The sequence below is a fragment of the Mytilus edulis genome, chromosome 4 (genome assembly GCF_963676685.1).
Source record: "Mytilus edulis chromosome 4, xbMytEdul2.2, whole genome shotgun sequence".
In the NCBI taxonomy this organism is placed as follows: domain Eukaryota; kingdom Metazoa; phylum Mollusca; class Bivalvia; order Mytilida; family Mytilidae; genus Mytilus; species Mytilus edulis.
In genome coordinates this window covers 62,938,035-62,959,608 of record NC_092347.1, presented here as the reverse complement: position 1 = coordinate 62,959,608, position 21,574 = coordinate 62,938,035, and the positions used below count along the sequence as shown (strand labels likewise).

The 21,574-nt window shown below is 31.9% G+C and overlaps 1 long non-coding RNA gene across 1 annotated transcript; it reads left to right on the top strand.

The window, feature by feature from the left end:
* Positions 1 to 3,646: 3,646 nt before the first annotated feature.
* LOC139518499 (uncharacterized) lies at positions 3,647 to 6,729 on the top strand. The gene is made up of 4 exons (XR_011663381.1): positions 3,647 to 3,743; positions 4,340 to 4,432; positions 5,792 to 5,899; positions 6,513 to 6,729. It is a non-coding gene; the product is annotated as an uncharacterized lncRNA (long non-coding RNA).
* The last annotated feature ends 14,845 nt before the right edge of the window (positions 6,730 to 21,574 follow it).

Below are 21,574 nucleotides of genomic sequence, written 5' to 3'. Positions count from 1 at the left end.
CTAAAAAAAACACAAACTAATTAACAATACATACAATACCGTTTTAGAATTCTTGCAGGTACTAGTACCAAGCTCTTGGTACAGATCATGCTGATAAAGAATCTTACCGCTTCAAACTTAAATCGATTACTGTACGTCAAAAAGATCTCACATGGCTACTTTATAAATTGTTTAAGAAGACAACACCTTATGCAATGCCAAAAACAAAACATTTGCAAAAAAAAACCAATCCGGTATTGCTTTCAACTATCAATTCAAATTGATGCTTACGCTGTGGTTGAACCGTAACACCAAACGTAAAGTCTGTATCAATACACATATTAAGCCAAAGAGAAAGATTGACAGGACAATTTCTAGCTATATACATGTAATGATTAAAATTTTATTTTGGCTTACAATACAGTGACAAATTTTAGACTTGTTATCTTCAAAACCAATGTACTACGAAAAATTGAATGCAAATATAAAACTTTATTTTAATTCCAACAGTTGGAATAATTCTGTCACAATACATCTCTGCATTTCTGATAACATTTAATAAAGTTTTAAATAATTTATGAAATATTTATCAAGGCTGTAAATTATTTTAGTAATGCAAATATTACGTTTTGTTTTTTTTAAAGTATTTTTAATATATAGATATTTATACATATAGTTATCAAAACACAAATATAAAGCAACAACATAATGAATTTAAACATTTTTATGCATGTCCAGTGAGTTTGTTGTATAAGTTTTATTATAAATAAGGAAATTCTGACGATAGAAGCCGATAAGGTTCCTTCCAGGACTATCGAAAAACAATTAAAACAAATATTGGAATTTCTCTTCCTTAAGATTGTTTTGTAACGTATACAGAGTAGCTAAATCATGCATGTTTGAACTGCATAGAAAAATAAAGGCCAGAGTAGTTATTAGTTATCAAAGGTATCAGAATGAAAAAAGTTATAAAGCCAAACAAGTACAAAATTGAAGAGTATTGAGGACCCAAAATTCCAAACAGTTGTGCCAAATACAGCTAAGGTTATCTATGCCTGGAATAAGATATAATTAATGTCGTATATGTCGAAATGAAAGATATAGGAAACTTTATTCTTTCGTCAACGGTTTGTAAATCCATTCTAGTTATCGAACAGTATAAAAATTCTTCATATTATGTAACTTTCTTTAAGGTTCATGTGGACCCTATGGCTAAAATGGACGTATTTTCACCTCAAAATTTACTCCGAGTACAGACAAACCTGCGCATCTGTAAACAATTTCAGGCATAGCATGCCCTAGATAAATGAATTTCAAATATGTTTTATGTTTTTGAAAAATAAAAACTTACCCGGATTTTGCTGTGCACTTTTTTTCATTCCTCCAGAAGGTGCCAAAATAAACTAAGTTGGGAAACAGGTTTGAGAACTTCCCCACAGGTAATAATTGAAGTGAGCTGTATTGCTTGACATGGACATGAGATGGACAATAGATACCTGACAATAATTGGTTATTTAAACTGTGTACCTGAGTGGACCATATCAAGGTAAACTCAACTGTTTGTTAATTTTATCATCTTCTGCAGGGACGAAAAAAAGTGTACGGCAAAATCCAGTTAAGTTATGACTTTTCTAAATCATACAATGCATTTGAATTCTATTTATCTAGGGCATGCTATGCCTTAAAACTTTTCCAGATGTACAGGTTTGCCTGTACTCAGAGTAAATTTTGAGGTGAAAATACTGCCATTTTAGCCATAGGGTCCACATGAACCTTAAATGAGATATTACTTAGTATAAGGATCGAAATATTGTCTTCGTGTTTAAGGATAAGCATGCGTCTGTAATCATGATTACAAAATAGTACTGAGTCTAGTGTAACACGAGTGAAAGATAAAGCATTTATTCTAAAGTGTTTCTCCTTAAACCATACCGTTTTTTTTGGGGGGTTTTTTTTGGGGGGGGGGTGTCTTTTTTTTTTTTTACTTGGTAATATGCCTTAAATGTAAAACATTAGAAAATGAAAAACATTTTATATTAGATTGTAAATTAAATATGGAACTAAGAAATAACTTTTTTAACAATTTGGATTTTAATTTTTCTGTTAAAGATTTATCTGATGAAGAAAAGTTGATTTTTATACTCAATCCATCAACACCATCACAAGTAAATACATTGGGGTCCTACATCAAAAGGTCATTAGAACTGAGGACAGGGGACACTGGAATATTTACTGTAAATGAATGATTGTGTATATATATATATGTGAAATATAGTTATATTGTTTATTATTTTGTATGTCACAAACTTAATGTTTAAAGTTTACATGGCAATAAATATTTGAATTGAATTGAATTGGTAATCCAAGAGTTGAAACTTTTGTTTCGTTAACAAGATCCCAACTCAATTCCCATATGTGAATAGATACTGTAAAAATAATATTTTGCTAAAAGAAACTAAAATTATTCCAAGCCTTTATTCTATGAGAATGCAAACTATGGCTAATTTCTACGAAATGCGGTCAGTGCTTTGAAAAAAAATGTTTGGTAAAAGATGTTTTTCGTTTGAAATGTTTTACACTTTGTTATGTCTTTTAAAGCTTGTTATGAGGTATGTGTTTTGCTTATGGCTGAAAATTGTATAGTGATCTATAGCTAACCTGTAAGTGATTTTTTTTGTCTCGGGTGGATATATCTAATGTGTAATCATACCATATCTTCTTATTTACTTACCCTGTATTACGCCTAAGTCGATGTTTTGCTGATGGAAATTAAAAAGTAAAATAACAAAAAATACCGATTCCCAGGAAAATTCAAGACGGCTAGTCCATAAACAAATGGCAAAATAAAAAATCCACAAACGAATGGAAAACAACTTTTATATACCTAATTTGATACAAGCATCTACTAGATATAGGAAATGGAAGATAAAAGCTGGTTTTAAAGCATGTTAAACCTCTTACAATATATTGACAACCATGTATGCACAAAACAAACAGTCATTATAGGTAAAAATGTTGAAAAGTACAGTAGTTAACATTGTGTTTTGTTCTTTATCGCAGTAAAACAAACAAATATGTCAACAAAGAAAAACAAAAAAAAACATGTAGACATATAGACAAAGTTCACCATCAAAAACGAAAGATAAGATACTTAAAAAGGGGCAAATGATACCAGAGGAACAGTCAAACTTATAGATTGAAAATAAAACTGACAACGCCTGGGCTAAAATTTACCATAGCACAAATAACACAATGACGGGATTGTGGGAATGGTGTTACTTCGTTTATTCGTTTTCGGCCATTGAAATTTTAATTAAGTCCGCCGAAACATTTGACATATGGATACGTTATTTCATGTAGAGTTATCTCACCCATATCTTGATGTAACTCATTGTTGTTTAAAAATGAAGAACAAAAACCCAGAGATGTATTAAAACGACTTGACATTGAATTCTATATAGGTACATAAGAAATCATTTCAGTACTGAAGCACTGACTAGCGAGCTGAAAAGATATAACATTCTAAATGTTCGATTTGATTTTGTATCTTAAAATGTTATTGCTATGCTATACAAAACAAGAACGATGAGAGCATTAATCGAAACTGAATACCCTCTTTCACATTGGAATACGTAATCGTGTATTAATCACATATAAGAATGTGTAGAGAAAGATAGTAAAGATAGATAAAATAGAGTCCTAAATGAACTCACGAAGACATGATGCGTTCAAAAGCACAACGTACTTTTAATCAACTCTTCAAGGTTTGTTTTTACTTTTTAACAAATCCATTTTTTATATGAATTGTCACTCGTAGCTTTCTTGTTCGTTTAAAATATCAGAGCTTAAATGTTAAACGTACAGTCAGCAGTTTTCAAAAAAATATATGAACTCAGGTCAACTGGAACCCCACAAAAACCGGACATGAATGCATGTTGTCAATTCCTGATCAACTATAGTGACAACTACCGTGTTACTCCTGTTTAAATTAGTTAGTGAAACGTTTTCAGCGATTTGGCATCATACAATTGCAGACTAATTAATCAAACTGTTACTAAATTTACTAATCAGTAGAAGATTGATGTCTCTAACTTAACTTTATAACTATAAAAATCTAAGTCTGATGTAAATTATGCAAACATTGAAGGTTTAGAATATTTAAAAAGGTATATAATCCTGGTACTTTTGATAACTATATCCGTGTTACTTTTTAGTATTGTGTTTCTGTTGTGTCGTTGTTCTCCTTTTATTTTTTTTATGTGTTTCCTTCAGTTTCAGTTTGTAACCTGGATTTGTTTTTTTCTCAATCGATTTTAAAGAATTTCGAACAGCGGTATACTACTGTTGCCTTTATTTATAGGTGATTGTATTGGCATGCATTTTATTCGTTGTGTTCGTGCAGACTGAAAACAATCAAAGCGAGGGTGTAATTTTCAGATATATTCCCTACGCAGTAAGTAGTTTAACATTACGTCATTATTATTTATAGATTTTAAACTTATAGATATCAAAGTTCAAATTCGACACAGGAAGGAGCTATATGTCAAGGAGACAGCAAGTTAACGATAAAATAAATCTAAAGACAACGTCCAAGTCCTTCATAAAACAAAAAATCTCTTTAAGTCTGTTACTTTTTGAACCAAATACACTCTGCTATAGAGGGGCGAAAGATACCAGCGGGACAATCAAACTCATAGATCGAAAATAAACTTTTAGCCATGGCTAAAAATGAAAATTACAAACAGACAAATAAAAGCACACAGGAGAGGGTCGTGCATTTCTTTGTGGGGGATTTATAAATACGCAAACACGTTCGGTAGGACTGCAGACGTTAGCAAAACGACGTTTGGACGAGATAAATTAACGTTGTCTGCATGTTGAATTGACCTTAGTACATATATTTGAAGGTTTCGCAGGTCGACAGTTACATTGTAAAATTTCTGACCAGCTACAACATACCTCGTATATTCAAATTTAAGTGTAAATACAACCCCTTTTCTTTCTTAAAGTTTGCAGAACATATCAAATGAAAACATTGTTAATTTGTTCTCTACCTGCTAAACATAAAATAATAGCCATTGGATGTTCACCATGCAGCAGTAAACTAATTAATAAATCTTTGAAAATTACTTTTTTATGGTACAGTCAACGGTTGTAGTCACTCTAATTAAGACAAAGGAGTAAGTAACTACATTTGGCCCCGATTATAAAATTGGATGGTACAAGATAAAATTTGTTTTAAGCTGTCTTTAAGACATGTGAGAAAGTTACATGTTACTATTTAAGTCAAAGTTTAATTTTACAGCCTGGATTTCTAAATTCAAAATAGGTCAACTTAAGAGATTTTGATGAAATTTGACAAAATTGGCCGGATTTCAACCAAATTTTGGAGCAGGAAACATAGAGTGCAGGCGTCGACGACAAACTTAATATTCAAGTTGAACATGTCAAATATGTCAGTACGAACATTGTGTTCAAAGATCTTTTTTGTCGATGTATGCGCTCTATGCTTCCTCGCCAATAATCAATGCAATTTTCATTGATTTTTCGAGGAAAATAAAAATGAGTACTGTTTGTGACGTCATCAGTAGAACGCAGGAACGTGAATTTTTAACAAAAAGGCTTATTTCCTATCCAGTCAATATCTTAGCTATGATTCATTGTGATATTGATCAATAAATCATAATTTGAAATTTAAGGTAAAAAAGAGGGCTCTTTTATGGCCTTATCGAACCTACATTGTATTCATTTGTCTATCGTATAAGCCGTATACATTTTTTGTTTTAAGTCATGTGGCGTGGATCTATTGTAGAATCATTTGTTCGCAGTTCGAAAGGATAAACAGGGATGCTTCTTTTACAACACCACTATACAAGAAAGAGCACAAATACATCACCCAGTAGACGTCTATGCTTTTGAGGTACGGCTAGAATTACTTTTCTAATATTCAGTAATGTTGTTTTTTAGGTTTAAGGTATCATGAACATTTAAATCAGTGATTCGACCATTTTCTTACATTGATTTTTATCTTTTATTATTCAATACTACTATCGAGAGTTTCTTCAAATGAAAAAAAATGTAATCTCAAAATGAATGAAAAAAAAAGTCACAAAGTGCAGTATTCTTACCAGTATGACCTTCGTTTAATTGTACCATTGAAAATATGTCATATGTTTTAGATCAGTTAAAAACTAGATTGTACTCAAAACTATAAGATTTAAAGTAAGCGGTGAAATCGAACATAACATAAGTATATACTGTTTACAGATAAGAGAGATTAAAAAAAATGAAAACAACACGCAAAATGTTCATGCATCCGAAACTCTTTTCTTTCTTCTTCTTTTGCCTTTATCAGGAACGCGCTCAAAGCCAAAAATGCAAAAGCCGAGGATTTGTAAGCACCCCAAAAATTAAATACACATATAAAAAAAGATTTAAAAGTTGTTAATTTAAAAACAAACATAATGCCTATCCATTAAATTATCATAGTGGTAATTTTTTGTTGTTGCTTATACTTTGCTTTATTTTTGCAGTTAAAAGTCTTGAAAATGGTACATAACTACACTTCATACTTTAGAGCGGCATCTAAGACTCTCTATCATACTGATCATGATATCAAAATATACATAAACTTTTGTAACAAGGGAACCTATCCTGTATGGCTATTTAAAGGTCATACATAGCATTTTCGTATTTTTTAACGAATCCGAAATATATGTTTAGTGTTTATAAATTAAACATTATAGACTATTACTTGTTTTGTTTTTTTTTTCACTTCCTGAACCTTGACTGCTGGTCAACAGAAAGCACATTTAGACAACATATATAAAAAAAAAATAGAATTTAAATTATAATTAATATATTCATTGTTTATCAAACATGAAATATAATGGCTTTGGCTGCAAGGGTAAGCATCAGAAAATACTATACTGCTTGCAAATGATTCACTCAATTCAATATAATAATATAAGATTCCTAGTATTTTTCAGGAACGAAAAAAAAATGTAAAAATGTAACATGTACACCCGAGCTTAGAAAATCTGGGCCACAGTTATGGCGTCTTGTCTTTTCTAAGCAGCTGTATGAACACATAAAACTTATAAATGCCGTCTTCTGTGAAATACATTTAATTCTACATTTGCTGTTTTATTTCAAGAGCAACAATGGACAATGCACAATTATTTATAAAATGAAGATACTAGTATTTAAAACGTGATCTGATTAATATTCCTGTTTTGTGTTGACATCATGAATGATACTGCAAATCACTGCTTGCCTTTTTAGAATGGTTGAACTTTTTCGAATCCTCTATATGTAAGCACTGCTTCGGAAAATTCATGTTTTAAACAGTAGTATACCGCTGTTCGAAATTCATAAATCGATTGAGAGAAAAACAAATCCGGGTTACAAACTAAAACTGAGGGAAACGCATCAAATATAAGAGGAGAAGTCAGGAATAAAGCAGTGTTTTTCCCTTGTTCCGTTGATAGATAGCCGTTGGAATAAGTAATTTTTTAAGAACTTCCCCTTTTTGAATTTGCCTTTGAGCTCTGTATTTTTGTTATACATTTTTCTCAGTAAAGATATAACTACAAAATCAAAATAATATGGGTTTTAAAATATATCAATCATTTCGTTTTAACACTTTTGCAACAATACAATAACCTCACTGCCAATATTGCATTCATTACGAAAGGAATAAAAAGTAAAAACACAAAAATACTGAACTCCGAGGAAAATTCAAAAAGGAAAATCAAAAATCAAAAGGCAAAATCAAAAGTCCAAACACATCAAACGAATGGATAACAACTGTCATATTCCTGACTTGGTACAGGCATTTTCTAATGTAGAAAATGGTGGATTGAACCTGGTTTTATAGCTAGCTAAACCTCTCACTTGTATGACAGTCGCAATAAAACCACTGTTCATAGTATTTTTCACTAAAGTCTCTATTATATAGACCAAAGCAGAAAAGTCGACAAACATTGCTTTATGTTGTCTGGTTACTTCTGTTATTTTTTAATTCCACCTTTAAATGAAGTTTGCTCTTAAAATCGAGTACTTAAATTTCAAAATGCTACTTTTGGCGACTTTGGTTTTACTTTTGATTTTCCTTTAGGTTTGGTTTATAGTTCTTTATCCTTTAAATAAGCTTTGTATTTTCAAACATATTGGCCTCGAGCGTCACTGAAAAGACATTGGTTGTTGAAATGCGCATCCAGTGCAGCAAAATTGGTACCGTTTATTGTTATTCCTATCCCATGTGATTGCGATTTTCGCATTTCAATGGCGGTTTACGATAATTATCAATGACAATAAATAAGGAAAACATTTTGATATAGAAAGGGGTATGCACACATTTTGTGAGGGTGGTACTCTCACCTTCAAGTAGACGTGCACTCAAAGTATTGTCAATGTTTAAAAGGATAACATAATATGGATTAATAACAAATTTATAGTTTGATATGAATAAATAAGACAGGAATTATTCACCATCATTTGATAATGGACCAGGATGTCAACCAATGATTTCATTTACTTCTTTGTTTTTTGTTTGTTTGTTTGGATTTTTTAGGGAGGTAGCTTTAGATGTACTGATTTTGGTCATAAATGGATAACAATATACCTTCTGATTTTCTTTTGGCATACTAGAAATATCTTAATCTTAACACATGTTCTTAAAACGTGTGAAAAGTACACAGAAGTCATATGATTCCGGGATTTAGAAATATGCTATTATTAAACATTATTATATATTTCTTTTTAAATACATTTTCCAGTGTATATTCTGTTCGTTTGCTTATATATATTTTTTTTATTCTGTTAAATACTTAAACATTATATTTTTTTTATGTATCTTGAAAGTATTATTCAAAAGTAAAATTTTCACAGAATACTAACTACTGAAATGAAAATACATTTAATTAAATGTCACCTCAATATATCTGTACTTATGTAAAGTGCTTAGTACATATCAAGTTCAAGATGTAGACCAATTTGTTTGACACTTTTGTACTTTTAACATAACATTAATAAATTGTCCAATAATAGACAAGTGACGTGTAAATGGTTCGAATACACTTTTGAAGATATACTTTGGTATCGTTTACCTCTGTTTTACGTTCTTACTCTTGAAATAAAAGCTGTTATGTTTTATTTTTACGTTTTTTAATGGGGGAAATTATTTTAATTAGATAGTGATAAATTGTAAAGAGCAAAAATGACTGAAAATGAATAGGTATATGCTAACTTTTATTAAAAACGATTTTTTGGCAAACTTGGCGGTACTATAGAAAGCGGAATAACTCTTTGACTTCATATTGGAGAAATGCTAATACTTAGTTCCTTTCCCTGATCATGTAATCTGATATCAGAAGGCGCTTCAGTGCAGATAGAAAGTGGCAGGAAAAATTTGGAACTGAAATTGTACCCACCATCCCTCCCTTGATAACTCATTTCAATAATATATTATTTTCAAAATCAATCATTTTAAAATTGACATATTTTAACTTTATTTAATTTGAGTATTGTTATTCAACATTATTCGGTAAGGCACATACAACATATTTTTACTTTGATATACAGGATGTCAGTGTTATATTCGAATGTAACCTCGTCCTCGATGTGCAAATGTAACCCCATCTTTGATGGAATAGGTCAATAAGGTTTTGTCATTATAAACGTATATGTTGTTTATAAATATTATTTATTGATTTAATTATACATGTTTATTATTTTGTTGATTCTTCGTCTTTTAATATTAAATGACAGTTTTTAATTCATACATAATGTTTGTTTGTCATTCCTTCATCCCATCAAACAGAGCAAGCCTGTGTTGACAAAAAAGTTGGTTTATTCGGTTTTTTAGTATGTCTATGTGCCTTTATTGGTGCACTTTTAAAAATTGCGACTTAAACGGAGAGTTGTCTCATTGGCACTCATATCACATCTTCTTATATCAATTTGGTTATTTGTAAATGGTTCAAAAAATAATTAATCTTAATCGATATAATCCATTGCTTGATGAAACAATAAAAGCATAATTTATGACAGTGTTTACTAGCGTTTTATTAAATATTAAGGACAATACCGACGATTGTTAAAATCGAAAATAAAGACTATCTTTCAAATTAAAATAAGCACTCGTCAAGCACTCTTGTGTATCACATACTGGAATGTGAAGAAATAGATAATAGATTTAGATAAATTTAAGTCCGTAATAACCTCACGGAACCATGATACGACGAAAAGCACCACGTACGTTTAATCAACTCGTCAAGAATTGTTTCCTCTTCTGATCATGTCTGATTTTTTACATGAATTATCACAACTCATGCCATTACAAAATTCATAAACGAGTTATATCTGGAAATCATCTAAGCCTCTTACATGACCTTATATGAAAATTTGAAATGAGTACATGATGTTATATTAGCAAAAGATATTCATATTCGTTACCGTTATCAACAATACTTTTCTACATCATGAATAGATTACCTTAGCTGTATTAGCAAAAAATTTAGGAATTGTTGGTCCTCAGTACTGTTCAAATTCGTACTTTATTTTACCTGTTTAAGTTTTTTTATTCGAGCTACACTTGTGAGTCTTTTGTAGACAACACGCGCGTCTGGCGCAAATACAAAATTTTAATTCTGGTATCTTGTCTTGGGTTGGGTTGTTATCTCTTTGACACATTCCCCATTTTCATGCTCAATTGTATCTATGATGAGTTTATTTAATTACATTGAAAGGTAGGTAGAATACTACAATTGTAACATTTAATAAAGATGAGTAAATAACGGCACAAGCGCCTTTAAAAACGAAAACTGATGTAGATTGAGAAAAAACATTGAGGGTTTGGGAAATAAAAAAAGTAGCATTGATTTTATGGGTGATCTTATTGACATGCATATTTCTCCTGGTGTTAGTCCAGACTGAAAACACACAGCACGAGGATTTAGTTTTTAGATATTTTCCTTCCACATTGAGTATTTCTTATGTCAACATGCGTTTAAAGATTTAAAACATATAAATTTAAAAATATCAGCAAAGAAATATTTAAGTGAAATTAGATAAATTTATAATAGGTATAATCCTAATGCTTTCTTGGTTTTAAGTGAATTTCTTCCAAATTATTTATTTGTTGTTTTTCGTGTTGTTTTTCTTCTTTTTTCAGTACTTGTCTGAAAGAGGAAGCCTATTACAAACACATTTCTCATCGAGCAATGATTTAAGCCTTATTAAAGCTTTTTTATAAGTTATGTACTACAGCGGGTCGTCCGTTTGTTTGTGTGGGATGTATAAATACACAAACACGTGCGGTTAAAATGGGGACGTTAGATACAAAGTTTTGGTAAAAAAGTGTGCATTTACTATGTCTGAACGTTCATGTAATCTAAAAATATCTCTTTGAATGTTACGTAGATCGGCAGTTGCAAGGCACGAGACAGGAGTAATAGTTCGCTGAAGCTTGCATTACACCAGTGTCTCAGCCTCGCACAAAAGCTGATATTCAAAGACACTAAACATTTATTGTCTATATCATTGAGAGACTTTTGAATTCAAAATGTCAAAAATTACTAAAAACAAGTATAAATAAACTCATCGTAGATACCAGGAATAAAATTTAATATTTACGCCAGACGCGCGTTTCGTCTACAAAAAAACTCATCAGTGACGCTCGATTCAAAATTGTTATAACGGCCAAATAAAGTACGAAATTGAAGAGCATTGAGGACCAAAAATTCGTAAAAGTTTTGCCAAATACAGTTAAGGTAATCTATTCCTGAGGTAGAGAAGCCTTAATTTTTCCAAAATTCAAAGTTTTGTTAACAGTTGATTTATAATTATAAACATATCAATGATAACTCAAGTCAGCACAGAAGTGCTGACTACTTGGCTGGTGAAACCCTCGGGGAAATAAATCTCAACCAGCAGTGGCATCGACCCAGTGGTTACAAATGAACTCATCATAGATACCGGGAATACAATTTAATATTTAAGCCAGACGCACGTTTCATTAAATGCTTTGTGTGATAAATATAAAATTAATCATAAAATTGTACTTAATACTAATTATTACACGACACTAAAACTATCTTCATCTTTCATAATAGTTTCAAAGGTACCAGGATTATAATTTAGTAAGCCAGACGCGCGTTTCGTCTACATAAGACTCATCAGTGACGCTCATATCAAAATATTTATAAAGCCAAACAAGTACAAAGATGAAGGGCATTGAGAATCCTAAATTCCAAAAAGTTGTGCCAAATACGGCTAAGGTAATCTATGCCTGGGATAAGAAAATCCTTAGTTTTTTTAACAATTTAAAGTTTTATAAACAGGAAATTTATAAAAATGACCACATTATTGATATTCATGTCAACACAGAATTGTTGACTACTGGGCTGGTGATACCCTCGGGGACGAAACGTCTACCAGCAGTGGCACCGACAACGTGGTGTAAATAGTTATCAAAGGTACCAGGATTATAATTTAGTACGCCAGACGCGCGTTTTTCTACATAAGACTCATCAGTGACGCTCATATGAAAGTATTTATAAAGCCAAACAATCTATTGCAATAGATTTTCATTATACATAAATTCAATGTTCACATAATATTTCGCATTCTACTACAATTTTTATCCATCTAGTCATTACCATTTATTATAAATGCGTTTGTGTCAATATTAAACATATTTTCTATCGACTATTGAATGATGTACTGACAGAATATGCACGTTTATCCCGAAAGAATATACAACTCGGTAAAACAGTAAAGATACGTTTTCGAATATAAAAAAAAACATATTTCTGAAGAGTCACTAGATATCAAATTTAGTACCATTAAAGCGTAAATATTGACTGGGTCGTGTTTATAAACTCATCATAGATACCAGGATTGAAATTTTATATTTACGTCAGACCCACGTCGACTTTTAAAGAATCAGCAGTGACGCTCTAATAAAAAAATGTTAAAAAAGCCAAATAAAGTATTAAGTTGAAGAGCATATTAAGGACCAAAAATGCCTACAAGTTTTGCCAAATACAGGTTAGGAAATCTTTTCCTAAGGTAGAAAAGCCTTAGTTTTTTTTAATAATCCAAAGTTTTGTTTACAGTCAATTTCTAATTATGAACATATAAATGATAACAAAAAGATTTCAAAAAATTTCAACCAACCAATTTATCAGAAAAATTACACTGATCATATAGCAGTTTGACAAACAATCTTTTTGATCATTGAGAAGCTTAATATTCCCTTAACAACACAACGTAATTAAAACGTTTAGCTGATTTTACAGAGTTATCTCCCTGTAGTGTTAGGTACCACCTTAAGGAATGACTAATATTTTTTCTGTCTATGAAGAAATAACATAAAAAATTTGTCGCGTAGCGGGTTATTTTATGTTATTTCGAATAGACAGAAAAAAATATTACAGTCATTTCTTATAATTTAATTATAAATTCCATTTTGAACCGTAGAAAACCATGAAAAAAACTTTGATTACGTCACGGTCACATGACTAAATTATGTATATGGGCTGATAACAAAATAACGTCAGCCAATCAGAAGACGCGTTACATCCTAAATTAAATTATTAATAAATAACCATACATAACACAACATAACATGCATATTCTGCAACAGAAAAAAAGGAATCGCGTATAAGCCTGGTACCTTTGATAACTATGTACAAAAGTGTAAATAAATTTCAGCAAAGCCGAAGAAAACAAATAAGATGAAAATAAGTAGTCAACCCAGAAACAAATAAACCTGAGTGTCCTCCTCCCTCTCCCCAAATGATAAATCGATATATACGTGTGTCATAGTATCCTGGTCGTGTAACTTGTTCAAGCCACAAAATTGTATCAGTTTAAACCTGTTGACCTTAATATCGTTTTTTCTAAAACTTTATTAACCAACTAAGTACATTATTGCCAAAAATTACTGGTTATTAAAAATAACATATTTAACTGAAACTATATACTGTAAATTCAGAAATTATTGCGTGCATTTATTATTGCGATTTTTTCATTCAAGCCTTAAATGCGATTTTAATTTTACGATTTTGAGAAAAATCCTGTTAAATTCATATAAAATATTTCAAAATTCGAGTTTAAATTATATTGCGTTTACATCTCTGTCGGATTTATCGCAATGATAAAATGATTTTACAAAGTTTCAGGTCATTTGTTTGTTCGGTTTATTGTGTCAAATTAAAAGATTTAATTTATAGGTAAAGAATAGATAGATTTTTTTCAGATTTGATTAAATTCAGATAGTCACCTTTAATTTTTTTCTTAATTTTTTCAAATCAACTAATATTTTCATCAAACTTTACAGTTTTCTCAATTATATATTTATCTTACAGAATACTAGGTTGTTTGATAGTTTAGTGTACTGCTATCAAATCTAAAGATTGAATTGATACGACAAATAAACTAGAACTTTCGGTTCTGACTAAATTCAGAAAAAAAATTCGATGCAGTAAAACAAAGGAACACATAATCCCCAATAATAAAAAATGTAGTGATCAAACAAAACCTCTTTCATTAAATCACTCACCAGGATGAAGGCTGGACTTGTTACTTTATTCATGATAATACAGCTAAAACCCAAGTATATGCTTTTTTAAATCGTGCAGATGGAATCCTTATTCCACAATGAATCTCTAAAATATATATGCGTTTATATTTATTACGATGAAATTTCAGTATTAACAATGAATATTATCATTAATATATAATTATTTATATACCTGCATTTTGAATGTCGTTATTTTAATTCGGATAGTGTTTTCTTTCAACACAGCACTAAGGGAGAACATAGCCCTAAACAAGGATACCAAGCAAAGCTCGACTTTAGTGGATATAACCAATCGACCAGCGATATCGTCTCTTGCTAATGATGGTAGCAATGAACAAAACCATAGAGCTCCAGGCAGACCACTTTGCAGTCACACGCTACTGGACGAGGCAAACTATTGGTGGGCACTCGATCTTGGACAAGAGTATAACATTAACACATTAACAATATACAATAGAAGGGACTGCTGTGGTAAGTGATGTCTGCATAATAATTAATATTAAAGAAATGTGGTATGATTGTCAATGAGACAAACATCCATCAAAGTTCAAACACTAAAGGGTGTATTATTGTTTTATTACGCCACCAACTATCAGTATGAAATTTTGGAATCGTATGGATTTTCTTTTCTATACTTTATGTCCTTTTTTGTTTTGTTTATAGCTCTTCATCTTTTCAATAAGCTTTGGATTTTCAAATATGTTGGCCTCGAGCATTACTGAATAAACATTGATTGGCGACATGCACATCTGGTGCAGATAAAATGGTACCGTTTATTGCTACCACTGTGTCGATGCCTCTGCTGGTGGAGTAAGTCATCTGGTGCAGATAAAATGGTACCGTTTATTGCTACCACTGTGTCGATGCCTCTGCTGGTGGAGTAAGTCATCTGGTGCAGATAAAATGGTACCGTTTATTGCTACCACTGTGTCGATGCCTCTGCTGGTGGAGTAAGTCATCTGGTGCAGATAAAATGGTACCGTTTATTGCTACCACTGTGTCGATGCCTCTGCTGGTGGAGTAAGTCATCTGGTGCAGATAAAATGGTACCGTTTATTGCTACCACTGGGTCGATGCCTCTGCTGGTGGAGTAAGTCATCTGGTGCAGATAAAATGGTACCGTTTATTTGATCAGCGGTATACTACTGTTGCCTTTATTTACTGCTACCACTGGTTCGATGCCTCTGCTGGTGGAGTAAGTCATCTGGTACAGATAAAACGGTACCGTTTATTGCTACCACTGGTTCGATGCCTCTGCTGGTGGATTAAGTCATCTGGTGCAGATAAAATGGTACCGTTTATTGCTACCACTGGGTCGATGCCTCTGCTGGTGGAGTAAGTCATCTGGTGCAGATAAAATGGTACCGTTTATTGCTACCACTGGGTCGATGCCTCTGCTGGTGGAGTAAGTCATCTGGTGCAGATAAAATGGTACCGTTTATTGCTACCACTGGTTCGATGCCTCTGCTGGTGGAGTAAGTCATCTGGTGCAGATAAAATGGTATCGTTTATTGCTACCACTGTGTCGATGCCTCAGCTGGTGGGGTAAGTAATATGGTGCTGATAAAATTGTACCGTTTATTGCTACCACTGATCCGATGCCTCTGCTGGTGAGGTAATTCATCTGGTGCAGATAAAATGCTACCGGTTATTGCTACCAATGGTTCGATGCCTCTGCTGAAGGGGTAATTCATTTGGTGCAGATAAAATGGTACTCTTTTATTGCTACCACCGGTTCGATGCCTCTGCTGGTGGGGGTAAGTCCCCGATGGTATCTCCAGCTCAGTAGCAAGTACTTGGGTACTGGCATTAAAATACTAATTTTGTATTATTGAAGTTTCCTTTTACAAAATTTTGAAATTTTTAGAAATTAAGGAATGTATCTCCCTCATGCAAAGTTCTGATTCCTTTCGCTTTGGTTCTACTTTTTTGTCCTTTTCGATTTATAACTATTCATCTATGTAATAAGCTTTGAATTTGCAAATAGTTTGGCCTAGAGCATCACTGAAGAGACGTTGATTGTCGAATGAATGGTTCCTTTTGATGTAATTACAACCACTTGGACGATGCCTCTGTAGGTGGACTTATAGTCCCCGAGGGTATCACCAGCCAATTAGCCAGGACTTCGGTCCTGGCATAGGAATACTGATTTTGTGTAATGGAAAGGAGAAGGTCCGGTAAGAGCCGGTTTTAGCCTCAAATTTCAAGTTTATCTGACGAATGACTTTGAACACTTTTTAAACACTTAAATGTCTATTTTAATTGATTCAATTATTTTTTGTGAAAGATTTTAACTGATTCACTCATTAAAAACGATCCGATTCTAGCTTAAATATGAGAAATCTGTCAAACATGCCAAAAACTGTAACTTTTCAGATGGTTTTTGTTAAAAATGAAAGTGGCCGCATCCGTGTTCATCCTCGACCTTGATATATGTTATGTATTATCATTAAACACAACTTACATTTCAATATCAAGAATGAACACGAATGCGGCCACTTCCGTTTAAGACGGAAACCGTCTAAAATTTAATTAAAATGCTGAAATTGTGAAGATTTCAGTAATTTAGCATGACTTAATGATGCAAGTACTCGATATATGTGCATCTTAATGCAAAACACAGCCCATATTTATGTAGCAGAGGCATTATACTTTCCAAAAAATAACTTATAGTTTATTTTTAAACAATTTTGTAAAACTGCTATATTTTGGGGCCAAAAAGTGGTCTTACTGAACCTACTCCTTTCTTATTACAAAATAATGGAATAACATTAACGGTACCAATTTTTCTGCACCAGATGCGCATTTCGACAATACATGTCTCTTCAGTGATGCTCGTGGCCAAAATATTTGAAATCCAAAGCTTATATAAAAGATGAAGAGCTAGAATCCAAAAGGTCCAAAAAGTATAGCCAAATCCGTGAAAGGAATCAGAGCTTTGCATGAGGGAGATACATTCCTTAATTTATAATAATTTCAAACATTTTGTAACAGCAAATTTTAATAACACAAAACAATCCGTCTTTTCATGGAAATTATTCAAAATTAAGGAATGTATCTCTCTCATGCAAATCTTTGATTCTTTTCCCGTCTTGAGTTTTACTAATTTTTTTTATCCTTTTTGGTTTCTAGATCTCCATCTTTTAATAAATTTTGGATTTTAAAATGTTTTGGCCTCGAGCATCAATGAAGAGACATTAATTGCCAAAATGCGTATCTGGTGCAGAAAAATTGGTACCGTTTAAGATTTTTGATAAGATAATGATTAATTTTAATATTACTTCTGCTCTGAGTGTCAAACAAGTTATGGTTTTTCAGGTTTATTCTATTATTTATCATTCGTAAATGGTTCTGCACACCCTGCGTCACGACTTTCGTCCCAGGCGAGATGAATTATTAACACACATCAATTTGTTTTATGTTGTCGTTGCGTTGGTCGATACTTTCATACAGAACTAAACAGGCGAAAACCCAGTTGAAATAAGACAAAAGAATCGAAGCTCTTTGTTAGAGAAGGCGATAACTGCTGACTGCAATGTTTACCATAGTAACAAATGTTTTAAAAGATAATAGAAACAAATTAAATGAGTTTTCGGCTAAATAACGAAGTATTTTATCATAGAAACACCATTATTTTTTATTTTTATTATTATTATCATTATTATTATTATATTGATGTTTTGGAAGGCGACTTTCCTGGTATGGAACTTGCACCCTATATGTAAATAGTTATCAAAGGTACCAGTATTATGATAAAATATACTGACATAAAAAAAAAACATCATTTGCATAAGTTTTCAATGCATTTGTTACACAATTAAGCAGAACAACTAGATAGCAAGGCGACTGCATTTGGTGTCTATTAAGTTGGATCTAAGAAAAATACCACAGATGGAGAACATATCTATCTATTTGTTCCTTAATTTTCATTTCTGCCCTTCCATTATGTGACTTAATTTTTTCTCCCAATTGCATCGAAAAGAGAAAATCGACTGCACCTTTTTAAGTTATGGCGTGTTTGAATTGAATATTTTGTCTTGAAAACGTATAAAGCAAGAGTATTTGATACATCATCTTGCTTCAGATTCTATTGATTTTATATATCAAGGCTACGGGATGACTTAATAACATTGAAAAATCACAGTTTTAAAAAAATGAAATATATGGGTCGCGTGAAATACCTTTCTAATGAACCACAAACACAGAGTAATACTTAGTAATGACAGAGTAACTTCTCTATGTTCATTACTTTAGGAATATCTATCAAAAAGTAGTATTTTAATATTCAGCCCCATTCATCTATTTAGTCAGACGTCAGTCGCTACCTTGATATACCCTATCTTTTGTTAAATTTGTCGGGTAACTTATGACAATAAGCATTTGACGTCTTGAGCCGAACAGTTTTATCATTTTTACACAATTTAATCTACTGTGTTATGGTTCATATTCTGGACGCCAGTCTTTGCTCCTTTGTAATAAATCTACATACCAAAAAACAAATATGAAGCTTAGAAATGGAAAAATATTAAATACTAAACTCGTTCAAAGGGTATCTACACGTCTCAATCTTCAGAATCGCTTATCTAAAAATACTACTATAGCTAACGTTTTTAACAATAAAAATCGTGGTTACCCTTCTATCGATAAGTGTCATGCCAAAAAATGACTTACGTGTCCCCGTCTTTCCACCAACAATACAGTAAGGTCCACATTTAATGGTCGCACATTTTCTCTAAATTTTGAAACTGATATTACTTGAAAAACAAACAGTATTATTTATTTACTCACATGAAACAAACCGGGATGCGGTATTCAGTACGTAGGTGAAACTGGGCGATATTTATCTAAACGCACGCAAGAACACCTGTATCGTTTTAAAAGACCCAATAAATTCAAAAGTATCATTTATCAACATCTTAAGAAGCACAGTCATCCTATTAAATATTTAACAGTTCAACCTTTAGAAGTAGTAAATAAGCAGCCTGGTGAATCTCATTCCAAGTTTGTACGATCACGAAAAATAAATGAATTAAATTGGATTAAAAAATTACAGACAGTCTACCCTCTCGGTCTTAATGATAATATCATGGGAATTGGCAATATATCAAGAACCGATTCTGTTAACATTTTGGATATAGTTTCTAAAACTGTTCGTAAAAATCGTTCTCATGGACGCAGAAAAAATCGCAATCAAAGAAAATTTCGGACCAACCATACAAATATTTCGGACCTAATTTCCATTTCAAAAAACAACGGCAGACATTATCTGTTAACCAAGCTTTGTTCTTTACCTATAAATAAATTAAATAAAATTTTAGAGGATTGCAACACAATTTCATATTACAGTCCTAAGTATGAAATTGTCCAAATTATAATGGCATATTGTTATTCTAAACTGTTTCCAAAAATTGATCGCCCTGAAGATCATAAAAAACATTTTATTAAAATAAAGTATGTCAATAAAGGTTTTGATTTTGTAAATATTGCCGGTATTTTTAACGACCATTCTGTTAAAGACCAAATTCCTGGATATTTTGATAATACTGAACTCCCTCTCATTTGTTATATTTACAAGAAATCTACCCGAAAATATGTGTTTAATTATAGCCAATTGTGTAAAGATGTAAATATCACTGAAAATACACCTATGTCGTGTAATTGCAGTAATTCAGAATACACCTATGGACCAATTTCCCATGTTATAACAGGAGACCTTAACATCGTTCGCGACCGAGAGTTAAAATCATTCCTCAGTAAAGGACCTAAATATCGTCCCCCGTCAACTATTAACTGGAATGAGTGTCGTAATATCATCAACGACTCACTCCGCGCCTACTGTTTGAAATGGGTAAAACGGGAAAAAGCTGACAAAAAATCTTTGGACTCTTTTTTTAATTCAGTAATGAAGATAGTTGATATTCGAATACAACATTTTAAACAACATTTTACCCTCAACAAAAACTATAAAAACCCTATTTCGCGTATCAAAAATAAACTAACAGAACTAGCCAAGGAATTTGTTTTTGTCCCGGCTGATAAAGCTGCGAATAATATCATTATTGTTTGACGTAAATTTTATATAGAGGTTCTGCAAAAGGAAATCACGAATTCACCAACATTCCAAATGACTTCATTTTCAGAAAACGACATCTGTAACAAACATAAACTTTTAGCTACTTCTTTACAAGCAGAACCAAACACAATGAAAGTCCCAACTATGTACTGGCTTCCGAAGCTGCACAAAAAACCTTACAAATATAGATTTATTTCATCTTCCAGCCATTGTTCAACTACTAAATTGTCTGTTTTACTTACTAGTACACTTGGTACAATAAAAAACCTGATAATAAATTGTTCAAATAAGGCCTTTGAAAATAGTGGAATTAATTACTTTTGGAGTGTCAAAAACTCGTTGGAAGTACTTGATAAATTGCATGCATATATTGGTGATTTTGAATCTGTTCAAAGTTTTGATTTTTCTACCCTATATACCACTTTGCCTCATATTCTTATTAAGAAAAAATTCACATCCCTAATTAACTGGGCATTTAAAAAGTCGGAATGCGAGTACATATGTTCAAACTCTTTTAGATCATTTTTTAGTAGCAATAAACAAAAGAACTATGTCAATTGGACATGCTTTGATACTATTTATGCACTTGAATTTTTACTTGATAACATTTTTGTTCGCTTTGGAGATTCCGTATATCGTCAAGTTATTGGAATTCCAATGGGGACTAACTGTGCACCACTTATTGCGGACCTGTTTTTGTATTGTTATGAGTTACAATTTATGACTAAAATTAGCAAAGACCCATCAAAACAACATTTGATACAAAAATTTAACAATACTTTTAGATATTTGGATGATATATTGGCTCTAAATAATGACGACTTCAGTATGTATACTAAAGAAATTTATCCTGTAGAACTTACTTTAAATAAAGCTAATGATAACAATGACCACTGCCCTTTCCTTGATCTTGATATCTATATCATAAACGG